The 12,618-nt window shown below is 48.4% G+C and overlaps 1 protein-coding gene across 6 annotated transcripts in view; it reads right to left on the bottom strand.

Moving 5' to 3' along the window:
• The window catches only part of MSANTD1 (Myb/SANT DNA binding domain containing 1), a 104,758-nt gene that overhangs the window by 73,856 nt on the left and 18,284 nt on the right, over positions 1–12,618 (bottom strand). Inside the window, exon 4 of one of the 6 annotated variants that reach the window (XR_009459694.1) lies at positions 8,462–8,996. The exons of the other annotated variants lie outside the window; for them this stretch is intronic. The gene's annotated coding sequence lies outside the window, so the exon portion shown is untranslated. Of the gene's footprint in view, positions 1–8,461; positions 8,997–12,618 lie in introns of those variants that run through there. 6 annotated transcript variants of the gene reach the window in all.

The following is a 12,618-nucleotide window of genomic DNA, read 5'->3' as shown; positions in this document are numbered from 1 at the left end:
TGAACATTGGTACACTCACGGTTTCTCCTGGGAGAGCAGTGATTCTCCTAGGAAGAAATTGAATGTCTGTATGTGACATTTGACAACTCAGACTCCACACAGACCACAGGTTGCAACATCTCTAAAGACTGCCACAGTTGCTGAAGATCTACCAAATCCAGCTATGCACCATACAGCAAAAAGTGGCAGCTAGCTCAGACCAGTAATATCTCTAACTGTGTACTAAACATTTTCAAGTACATTTTACAGCAGAGTTCTTAGCTGCTTGTTTCATTATCTGAATAGGCTTAAATTATAGTCTTAAAATGTCAGATACAGCTTTGTGAGCTACAGCTTTGTGAACCTTTTTATTCAGTCAGTGTTAACTAGAGATAAGTGCATAGTTGCTCTTATTTGTGTATGATTTTAGTAAAGACAAAGGAACAAGTTCAAACTGAAACTTAACTATGAAAGAAGCAATGACGGATTTACAGAAGGTTAGATTAACCAAGATGTTAGCAAGTGAATAGCAGTTTCATGAATTTTTTTTCAACAAATTCAATTTTTTTTTATGCTTCATGTTGCATTAAAGTATATTTTTTTCATTTGAGTTTTAAAACATTTACTTAATACAATTCCATCAAAATGTAGAGTTTTAAAGTGTCAGTGATGGTCACTGCTTCTATTTAAACCAGAGGCAGGCACAATATGGCCCACTAGGCCATTCTATCTGGCCCGCGGGGCCCCTAAGAAAATTTAGAAAATTAATATTTATTTATCCCTGGTTCCTGTCAAAGATGATATGATCCAGGGGCAGTAGGACCCAGAGGAAGTCCCGGCAGGCTCCTGCAACAGCACGGCCCACAAGCAACCCCCCCCCCCCCCCAGCCAGAAGCCCCTGGTTACCAGGGGCTTCTGACCTGGGACCATGTGGCTCCTTGTGGCTGCACCAGTGCAGGAAACTCAGGTAAGAAAGTGGGGGCAGGGGAGGACTGCAGGTATTGCCCCAGTCCTTAGGGCTGGGCCAGCTTAGTTCCTCTCCCTTGGGGCTGCACCATCAGGGAGAGTGGGGACCTGGCCCGGCTCCATAGAGCCCCTGCCTGCCAGGATCCCCCACTCCTGCTGCCCTGCTCTGGGCCCTGCCAGTGCTGTCCCTGGGACATTGGTGCAGCCCCCATACTCTTGCTGGCTCCCCGCCCACTCACTCCCAGTGTCCCCCCAGCCCCGCAGTACAGGCAGGGGGCAGTGTGCAGCCCCGACCCAGTGCTTGCCGGCAGGGAACGAGCTGGTGCTGAACATGGGGGAAAAACAGCCCCTCCTCCACCCTGTAGCCGGTGCCCTGTGCTGCAGCCATTCACAGCCCATGTGGGGCTGTCCTGAGCAGGCACAGGCAGCCCCACATGGGCTGCGAGCGGCTGCCACATGGAGTGCTGGCCACACGGCAGGGGAGGGTCCACTTTTCCCCACGCTCAGCACCAGCTTGTAACCCACCACCACTGCCAGCCTAGGCCCCATGCCAGCTCCGGGCTTGCCCATCAGGGCTGCACATGGCAGCAGCAGCTGCTCGGTGTGGAGGAAAGTGGGCCCCCCACTTGCTGTGCTGGGCAGTATTTGCTGCTGCTGCCCACCTGGAGCTCATGTCACAGTAAGCTGCGGTGCAGCTGCCACCACTGTCTCTGCGCTGTCCAGCATGCAAGCTCCGGGTGGGCAGCAGCACCAAACACTGCCCGGCGCAGCAAGTGTGTGTGTGTGGGGGGGAGAGGGGGGGGGCATTTTCCTCCACACCAAGCAGCTGCTGCCGCCATGGCGCAGCCCCAGTGGGCGAGCCTGGAGCCAGCGCATAGCCCAGACTGGCAGCACTGGAAGGTTACAAGCTGCTGCTGAACATGGGGAAAAAGAGCCCCAGCAGTGCCCCGTGCCACAGCTGCTTGCAGCCTGCATGGGGCTGCCTGTGCCTGCTCAGGACAGCCCCTCACAGGCTGCAAGTGGCTGCAGCAGAACGCGCCGGCCACAGTGTGGGGGAAGGGCCACTTTTCCCCCACGCTCAGCACCAGCTTGTTCCCTGCCAGCAAGCAGGGGGTCAGGGCTGCACGTTGCCCCCTGCCTGTACCGCGGGGCTGGGAGGGCACTGGGAGTTAGCAGGTGCGGGAGCCAGCAGAAACACAGGGCCCACACCAGTGTCCTGGGGCCAGCGCCAGTGGGGCCCAGAGCAGGGTGACAGGAGCACAGGGTCCCAGCTGGCAGGGCTCTATGGAGCCAGGTCAGCTCCCCCCTCTCCCTGCTGGTGCAGCCCAGCCTGGCTCCAGAGACCCCTGCCAGCCTGTGCCCCGCTCTGGGCCCCACCAGTGCTGGCCCTGGGACATTGGTGACTGGGGGCAGGACACCTGTCAAGGGGCAGGGCTACCCATGCGGCCCTCAACAGCTTGCCAAAACTGGGTAAGCGGCTCTCCACCCAAAATAATTTCCTGCCCCTGATTTAAACCTACATTATGGAAACAAAAGGTGAAATGCAACTGAAAGACAGATTTTTTATTTTTTAAACCAAAAACAAGCAGATCCTTGTTAAAAGGATTTTTCCCCCTACACTGAAATGTGTAGCATCTCTCTTGGTATTTCATTCCTTTAGCTATGAATTCAGAAAATAGAACTAACTAGAAACAATATTTTGAAAGAAAAGCTAGTTTCAAGGAATCCTGTATTATTATAAGCACATAAGTAATATTTTGTGTGCATGTTTAAAAAATAGCTCTGTAGCTTGCACAAGGTCTCACTGATATAAAGAATTAAGCACATTACTAATTTTTGTTGTAGATCCACAAACTGAAATAATACCATTGGACACAAAGCTTGAACCTGTATCTGAACTTTCTTGAATGTCTGAAATTCAGGTTGAGGTTTACATTGGCTCCAGGGAAGAAAAAAAGTCAGTGCAAAGTGATACTTTAAACTTCAGCTTCCTCAAAGTTGAATGAAAACAGCACTCAACATTTTGGTTACATTTAAGTGTTGTATTTAGATGGAAAAGTCATAAAACAGAGGATATTACAATTTACAGAGCATAGTGCATCCTTGGTTATCCAAACCCATTTGGAAACTACTAGGTGAAAAAACATTTGGCCAGCTGAATTCATTTATACACAAAAACCCAGTATTTTTGAGGAATTATACATGCTAATGCATGATGCACAATTTAAAATCGTATCATGCTTAATAGTAGAGAGACTGAAGGTAGGAAAACTTAAGAGAGAACAGCTTATTATACAACACCACCAATGAAAAGCTACAGTATTGCAACTTAAGAATAGAGAAACAGTATGGCTTTAAATAAAGCATAAAGGATAACAGCTTGTTACACAATATCAGTTAGCAGTCAGTAAAGGAAAAAAAAATGTTTCCATTTGGATAAGCAAGGTTTCAGATAACCAAGGATGTACTGTAGTAAATTTAGAAAACGCCAAAATATTTAGGTCAACAGCAGGCCCAATGCAAATAGGAGAAAGTCTTCAGCTTGTTGCTTCCAACTTCATCTCAACCCCCACCTTTTACAAATGCAGAATAAAGACATTCTCAGCTCACCAAGCCTGGGTTTAGGATAGCAGACGGTGAATCTCACAGGCAAATCTAGGATTTTGAACAGGGGACTGCTTGTGGTATACTGCATCATCACATATAATGTGGCACATTTTTCTCCTGTTAAAGAGGAACTAGAAGCTTTACTAATATGCTAGCAGCTGGTGCTACCACTTCAATATCATTAAACTGTTTACGATATTAACAGCAACAATATTTTTATTATTCAGGTTAATATCAAAGCAAAGACAAATTTAATTTTATTTGAATGTTCTCTAATTAGTTAGATTATATATTAGACAAAAATGGTCAAAATAGATGTTGTGTCATTAGTCCTGTAGGCACTGTAGTTAAATGTACATCACATTCAAATTCATAAAACAAAACCTAGCATTCTTGAGCACCTTGACAGTACCTCCTCCAATATTTCACTGGCAATCCTTTCTACATCTGAGTTAAGGTTTCCTGATAGTTTGAATAGTGGATCTTTAACACTTATTGAATGAAAAAAAATATTAGGAATCAGGTAGATTATGAGCCATGGAGTCAATGGATTCCCTCCATACTGCCTGAATAGAAATGCCACTGCCTCTCCAAGGCAATTGGTTTTAAAATTTGGTAAAGCCAGAATGGAAGGGGAATGCAACTGCACCACTGCATTCCCCTTAGATCCACCCTGGGGACTGTACTCCACAAAAATAAATTGAAGATTTGGGTGGTACAGTATGCTCAATGCAAAAGTGTGGATGGGATTTTCAAAACAGCACTTTCAATATGCACACAGAGCTAGTCAGTGTTGCTGACAATTTTATCACAAGTCTTTAGATATTATGAAAAACACTCTCAGTAGGAAGGTAGTAAAGCAGTGGAACAGATTACACAGACAGACTGTGGAATTTCCATGCTTGGAAATTTTTAAGACATGGCTTAGACAAAACTTTGGCTAGGACAATCTAGTTGGGGCTGGTTTTGCTTTGAGCAGGGGGTTGGACTAAATGCAACACATATAAACCACAAAACGCAGGTGAATGTCATTGATTTAACTGCACTACAGATTGTATATACAGGTTTCTCTTGCAATTTAAATGCCTTTTTGGTGATTTAAAGTAAAACGCATCCCAAAGTATTTTAGTTTGGATCACCAAGAATTAACCCAATGCGTCCATGGATCTGTCACATGAAAACAGAAATGCACTCAAACACGTGTAATGAGCCCCTTTATCCACCAAATGCCACTGCAACGTTTGTTCACCCCTTCCTCCACCGGATATCACTTTGAATTGCAGATAGGCAGAGAAGAGGATACCTGAACTTCTTAAGTAATTGGGTGTAATGTGTTTGATCAGATGCCAAGTGTTGCACGCCAGATGTTGCAATCTACCCAGCCCAACATGGATCAATCTTTGTTCTCCTGTATAGACACCTGTGCTTCCCTCCTGCCCCTCCCCCCTGGCCAGGGTGACAACGGCACTGTCACCCCATAATCTGTCCCTGGTTCCATCCAGGAATGAAGAATCACTTGGCTACCTAAAGGGGTTAAGGATACAGATTGATACCCATATTGGTCTAGAGGCAAAAGAAATCAGAACTTGTGGATATGATATCTTTTAGTAGACTGATTGGATATTTGCAGAAAGATTCTTGATTTGCAAGCTTTCAGGCGCACACACCCTCACTTCCATTTGCTTTCAGAGTGAATGGCTCCCTCCTGATCACAGGATTTTAGCCCATAGCCTCCACAGACAAACTCACCCCATGGTCAAACCCATGGCAGCAGGCAGCCCTTAATGAGAACGGCACTATTACCACAATCTGCCCCTGTTTCAATCCAGGAATGAAGAACCACTTGGGAACCTAAAGGGGGCACCATGGACTGCTTTCAATTGCCCTTCAGCAGTAGCAAAGCATAGGGGATGCAAGTGCACCTCATGAGAGCACTTTATGCAGTCTGGAGGCAAAGAAAAAGATGTATAGGCAATGGAAGCAGGGAGCAGCCACCAAGGAGGAATATATCTCTCTGGCGCACTATTGCAGGGAATCAGTTAGACAGGCCAAGGCGGGGATTGAGCTCAGGCTGGCTTCAGCAATCAAGGACAATAAAAAGTCCTTCTTCAGGTATATAGCGGGCAAAAGGAAAGCTCAGAGCAACATAGGGCTCTGCAGGACAAATCAGAGTTGGTCAACCACAGTTGGTGGTTGACACGGGGAAAAAAGCAGAGCTCTTCAAGGAGTTATCACTTCAATATTTCTATGTACCGACCAAGTCAATTCCCCTACCTTGATCATTGACGGATGTCCACATGGCACCAGTCCGCCTACGGTTAGTTCTGAAACAGTTAAGGAGCTCCTGGAGGAGCTGGATGGGTACAAGTCAGCAGGCCCGGATGACCTCCATCCACGGCTGCTGAAAGAATTGGCCGGTGTCATAGCTAAGCCACTGGCACAGCTGTTTGAACACTCATGGTGCTCTGGCCAGGTCCCTGAGGACTGAAGAAGGGCCAATGTGGTGCCCATTTTCAAGAAAGGGAGAAGGGATGAGCCAGGTAACTTTAGACCAGTCAGTCTTACCTCTATTCCTGGGAAAATGCTAGAGAAAATAATCAAAGAACACATTTGTGCAGGCCCAGCAAGGGAAACAACACTGAGGAGAAACCAGCACGGGTTTGTCACAGGTAGATCCTGCCTGACAAACCTTGTAGCCTTCTATGACCAGGTCACGCACTGCCTGGACGCGGGAGCCGAGGCTGATGTCATCTTCCTGGACTTTAGGAAGGCCTTCGACACAGTTTCGCACCCTATCCTCATTGGGAAGCTAGCAGACTGGGAGTGGATGCCTACACGAATATGTGGGTGGCCAACTGGCTTAGGGACTGCACCCAGAAAGTGGTGGTGGATGGTTCCTTCTCGGCCTGGAGAGAGGTGGGCAGTGGGGTTCTGCAGGGCTCGGTCCTTGGACCGGTATTATTTAATACCTTTATCAGCAATTTGGACGAGGGCGTGGAGAGCACCCTCTCCAAGTTCGCTGATGATACCAAGTTATGGGGCAAAGTTAGTACACCAGAGGGCAGGGAGCAGATTTAGGCTGGCCTGGACAGGTTGGATCAATGGGCAGAGAGAAATAGGATACAATTTAATAAAGATAAATGTAAGGTACTCCACCTGGGAAGGAGGAACCCCCAGCACACCTATAGGTTGGGAAGTGTCAGAGGCAGAGAGGGATCTTGGAGTTATATTGGACTCGAAGATGAACATGAGCTGGCAGTGTAACAAGGCCATCAAAAAGTCAATCGCACCTTGTCGTGCATTAGCAGGTGCATGACTAATAGATCTAAGGAGGTGATGCTCCCCCTCAATGCGGCACTGGTCAGGCCGCAGTTGGAGTACTGTGTCCAGTTTTGGGCACCACACCTCAAGAGGGACGCGGGGAATCTGGAGAGGGTCCAGAGGAGGGCCACTCACATGATTAGTGGCCTTCGTGATAGACCCTATGGGGGGAGGTTGAGAGAGCTGAATCTCATCAGCCTTCACAAGAGATGGCTGAGGGGAGATCTTATGGCTGCCTATAAATTTATTAGTGGAGGTCAACGGGGAATAGGGGAAGCACTGTTTACTAGGGCGCCCCAGGGAGTGACTAGGAATAACGGGTATAAACTAGTTGAGAGTGGATTTAGGTTAGATATTAGGAAGAAATGTTTCACAGTACGGATGGGCAGGATCTGGAATGGGCTTCCAAGAGAGGTGGTGAGATCACATAGCTTGGAGGTCTTCAAGAGAAGGCTAGTTAGTCACCTAGCTGGGGTTATCTGACCTCAGTCCTCTTTCCTGCCAGGGGCAGGGGGTTGGACACGATGATCCATTGTGGTCCCTTCCGACTCCACAATCTATGAATCCATCAGCCAGCGTTCCCAGGAAGGGGGAGCAGGTGAGAGTACTGGTGCCCTCCTGAGAGCACCAGCCGGGGAGTGGCGGTGCCAGGAGCAGTCCCCCAGCAGCTGAAAGTGCTAGCGGTGTGGCTGGAAGTGCCACCAGCACACTGCTACCACTTGCAGGTTTGCAGGATTGGTTGTGGGGAACCCCCCCCCCCAAGGCTGTGGGATCTGCCTTAGGGGGACCCCCCCAGTTACTGTCTGTCCACTGGGGGGGGGCAAGTGCCCCCCCTCAGAAGGCACCAGTCACTCATGCCCTTCAATCAGAGCAAATGGCGCCTGCCTTCTGAATGCAGCCCATAGCCACCAACACGTTTCATAAATTTTTTTCTTGTGCTGGCTGCCACACCATTCATGAGTGCACAAGGTCACCCCACAGTCAGACCCATGGCAGCAGGCAGCCCTTAATAAGACTGGCACCATCACCACCTAATCTGCTGTGCCATGGACTGCTTTCAGATGCCCTTAAAGCAACCGACACCTGCCCTCTCATAGCAGTGAGTGCAGCCTGTAGCCATTATGCTTCATAATAAAGATTTTTTTTCTCTTGTGCTGCCACGTCAGTCATGATTGCACAAGCTCACCCCACAGTCAGACCCATGGGTGCTTCTGCAATGGCAGCAGGCAGCCAGCCCTTACTGGCAATGTCACTGTCATTAGGGTTACCATATTTCCAGTTTAAAAAAAGAGGTGCCCTGGTCCAGCCCATTCTGTTGTCCCTCACTCCAAGCCACAGCCCCCAAGCCATCCTGCAACCCAGGCAACCCTGGCCCTACCAGCGCACCTCACTCCCAACCCGTAATACCCTTCCCCCCTGTGCCATGCTTTTGCCACTTGGGGATTTAATTCTTTCTTAAGTTTCACAAGTTAAGCAAACCTCCTTAATGTTGCAAAAAGCTGTTGATTTAGCAGTGATGATGACAACAAAGCCAGGAACAAAGACTGGCCTGATGATCTCCTACTGGTCACCCACACTGAAACAAAAGAAGACTGAAAAGGGTTTATTTGGGTTTTTTTACATAATTAACCTTTACTGATTTATTAAGCATAATTTACATAACCAAATATTACAGCCTTTACAAGATAATCATTATCAAGAAGCAGTACTCTTCACCTTTTTAAACCTCAACCAGTATGCAACAAGTTTCACTACAAGACTTTTTTTTTTTTTTAAACCAGTAAGCAATAACCATAGGCATTGTTTATGCTTAAGTCAACAAACAAGCAATAACCAATAATTAGCAGTAATCAGCAACTATCACTGTACATAAGCAATACAGGTTTTCTACATTTCCGAGCTTGACTACGCTTCTCTCTCCCTTTCTTGTGAATGCCTCCTGCCACGTTGCCTGGCCAACACTCGGCCATAGACACGACATGCCCGTCTTGGTGTCTCCTGCAACCACACTGCACAGGTACTGATGGTGCTGACAATCCTATCTATCCATGCATCGTTATCAGGCTTCCTATGTGGTCTGTGTTTTTACAGCGGCAGCAGCAGCGGTAGTGCATCAAATGTAGCTGAAAAAATCAAGAAATGCGGGGAATTATTCTGTGCTCTGTCAATCAGACGAGTGGGTAAGAAGCGTTCTGGAAAAGCCACCAAGGGCTTGCCTACCTGTCCAACTTGTTGGACTGCAGGCCCTGAATGGCTGCAAACAATTCACCAGAAGAGCACACCTGCTTTGTGTTCCCCTTCACCTTCCTGCACGACAGTCCAATCCCCCCTGCCTGTCAGTTTAGTTGTCAGTTGAATTAACACCCCCACCCATGTCACAGCCCCAGCCTAATCTCAGGTGTCAGTTCAGGTGCCAGGTCACATGTCAGTTGGCAGCAATCCCCCCACCACCCCTTACATCATAGCCCAGCATAATCTCAAGCGTCAGTTCAGATGTCAGTCAACTTGAAGGTTCCCCATGGCGTAACATACCGGTTGTGGAGGAAGATGTCCCCAGTGTCTCCCCTTCAGCAGACTCATCACGGGCCAGTACTGGTGAATTGCTGCTGTCTGCCTCGCTTGAGGCAGCAGGACTCACAATTGGACCCATGGTCAACAAGCTCTCAGGAGCAGAGGATAGCATGGATACCTCTAGTTGTCTCATTGCCTGGCGCTCAAGTACCTCCATTAACAGTTACTATTATTTGCCATGTTATGTAAGGGGGTGCTGTTGGGACGAGCTCTTGCTACTTCACATCAGAAAGCAGTTCTCATTCTGGGACTTTACCCTGCATTGGATTGCCGTCTTGTTGTTCCCCCACTGGCAAGCATCCTGGAGACATCCAGGTTGATGTGCAAGTTTGCACTCGGGCTGTTGCCAATGCCAAACTGACTTAACACCGCAGGGTCCCTCAGCACCCACACCAGGCTCTTAGTTTCTGCATAGGACCAAACTGTCCTAGTCTTATGCACCCTGGTTAGCTCTCCTTCCTCCCTGGTCTGCTCTCTTCTCTCTGCAGCATCAGACATCTCAGATCAATAAGGGGTGTCCGTATCCAGGCCCCTGTGCCCTCGATTTATGTTTCCTGTTCAGCAGATCAGGAAAAGTTCACCCCACCCCCACCCTCATTTTGGTGCAAAAGATTTGTAAAGGTGACATGCTGGTACCATCCTGGCAACTTTGTTTCTTTGGGCACACTTTCTCCAGATGAATTTTTGCAAAAAAGGTGCCTAAAATCTGTGGACAGTGTAGGTAAACAATGAGCCATGTACTTATGGGCATGCCAAGGAGGGTTGCCCACAGGGTCCCTTTCAGGCCACAGCACAACAGAGGGCCAGCCACAAGTCACCCATGTGTCAAGGCACAAGTCCCTGCTCACATTCTCCATATCTGATGAGGCAGAAAGTCAAGATATGAATGAATTAACTCACTCGCACTGACAAACCTTGAGAAAAAATTAAAAGGTATCAGGAACTGTTGTGGCTTGAGAAGACAGGGGGGAGGGGGAGGCTTGGTGGCCCACTGTTTTTCTCCCAGGGTATTGTTTGACCCCTGAATATCCAGGGGTCTCATTTTGCCCGTGCGCTGCACATTTGCAGTGTGGGGAGCGTGTTTTTGTTCCCACATGCGCCTCTTGCAGCGTCTCAAAAGGGGTTTGAGGAGCTGCAAGAGGCATGTGCGCGCTCATCTGGACACGGCCATTGTGCCCATTCATTAGTCCTACACTGGCACGAAATTAATAACCGCTTCTCCATTTTGAGTGTTTTCATTTATCCTTTAAACTATCATGCGGTTCTACAATTCATGGCCGCATTCATGGGGGAACTACTTTGCCCCATGTTAACCACCCCTTTCTCCCTGTACTTTGACCGGGTCATCAGAGGCCAGACTAGAGGCTTCTGTCTGTGCCAGTGCCAGGGAAGGGGCATGCATGATCACAGTTGCCTAGGGGGAGGGGGTGGTCAGGCAGGGGCCCTTGATACCAGCGCCTGGGTCACTAAAGTTGGCAAAGGCTCTTATCCTCAGACCGACTCCCCAGAACCACCCCCACCTGTGGCAACAGGCAATTCTGAGCACGGCATTCACAAGCACCAGTGAAAACTGCTACTGGTGCATTGCAGAAAATATGTTAGCAGAGCAGCAGCGCTCCCAAGACTTTGCACAAAAGCAGCAGCCTTGAGGAACCACTCCTACCCCCATACCTTCACTGAAAGACACCTTTTCATCATGCTGTGTCTGAATTTTCAAAACCTCACTCCACGAAACCACTTAATTCATTTGGTCTTCTTACAAAAAACCGGACAAACGGTATTCTGTGCTACTGCAGAGCTACTAAGTGTGACAGCCCGCTTTATGAATATCGGTATTGGGTCATTTCTTTCCCCAGCGTGCATGATAGTAATCCTTAAACTACTCAGATCCTCAGTATGCACTATTAGGATAGGATGGCATGACAGCACCACCATGGCCACTTGTTCACACCACACCGCACCCACAGACATGATAAGGTTTACACACAATTTTATTCATCATCCCCTTTACTTTCCCCAGTAGTAGGTGGGTGTGCGCATGCCCCTCACACACCAGGGAAGGCATTAATTCCTGTGGCAATGTCGTCCTTGGTATCAGTGGTCAAGGTGCTGTGACAGGTATCCATCCAGCCATTGGTGGAGATTGTGTGGCAGACAAGGCTTGCCCTGCACATTGTCATAGCTAGGTGTCCCAAACCAGGAATACAGGTGTGCATGAGGCACCAGCAGGACCAGCAGCAGCAGCAGGGTATAGTGGCTCAGGAAACCTTCAGTCTGCACAAAGACCTCATTGCGCATGGCCTGGGGTACACAAAGCAGTGGCACACTGTGTCCATTGGTGGGGGGGGGCATCCCTGGGGTCCCTCCCCAGAAAGTGCCACAGGGGGCTGGCAGCTCCACAGCAAGACCCTTACAACCGTTGTCCTGCAGCCCCATGTGACAGCCCTGGGCAATGCGGGCTGTGCTGCAGCAGATCAGAGTGGCTGTCCTACATGGGCAGATACAGGATGGGGAAATGTGCTCAGAGCAGCTGCAGCAGTTACCTGGGCCATCACCTGGTGGAACACTAGAGGGACAAAACCCGAGCCCGATCTCCCCCTCCTTCGCCCCCCCCCATACCAGTATATGGACCACTAAGGTGCAGGTGGTCCAATACACCACCAACCATTATTCACATGGTCCCTCATGCCCCTCATCCAGGCATAGAGGCCACCAAATAAGGAGAGGTTGTGGAGCAGCAGCAGCAGATGGTAAGTTTGCAATTGGGGGGTGGCACCTCTTGATATAGGCCGTCCTCAACTTTACGACGTTTGAATTACGATGAATGGCACTTATGACGTTTATAAATTGACACCTTGTTTCGACTTTCTGATGTTGCTTTTGACTTTACAACAATTGAGCCAATGCCACGCTGTGCCAGTGAACAAGTTCACTGCGCCACCCATCTCCCTGACTCAAGACACTCAGTTGCTGTTCCAATGCCATTTTTACATGGTGAATCTTTGTGTTTCCAAACTTTTTCTTAAAATTTAGTGTTTCTTTTCCCATAATAATGACAGGAAAGTGTAAATCTGGTGCAAGTGATGTTTCTAAGAAACATAGAGCAATTACTATGGAAACAAAAATGGAAATAATTAAGAGGTCCGAAAGAGGTGAGACACCAACTGAAATGGG

Source organism: Alligator mississippiensis, chromosome 2 (assembly GCF_030867095.1).
Source record: "Alligator mississippiensis isolate rAllMis1 chromosome 2, rAllMis1, whole genome shotgun sequence".
Lineage (NCBI taxonomy): Eukaryota > Metazoa > Chordata > Crocodylia > Alligatoridae > Alligator > Alligator mississippiensis.
Note: the sequence above shows the minus strand (reverse complement) of the source record. Positions and strands in the feature narration are given on the sequence as shown.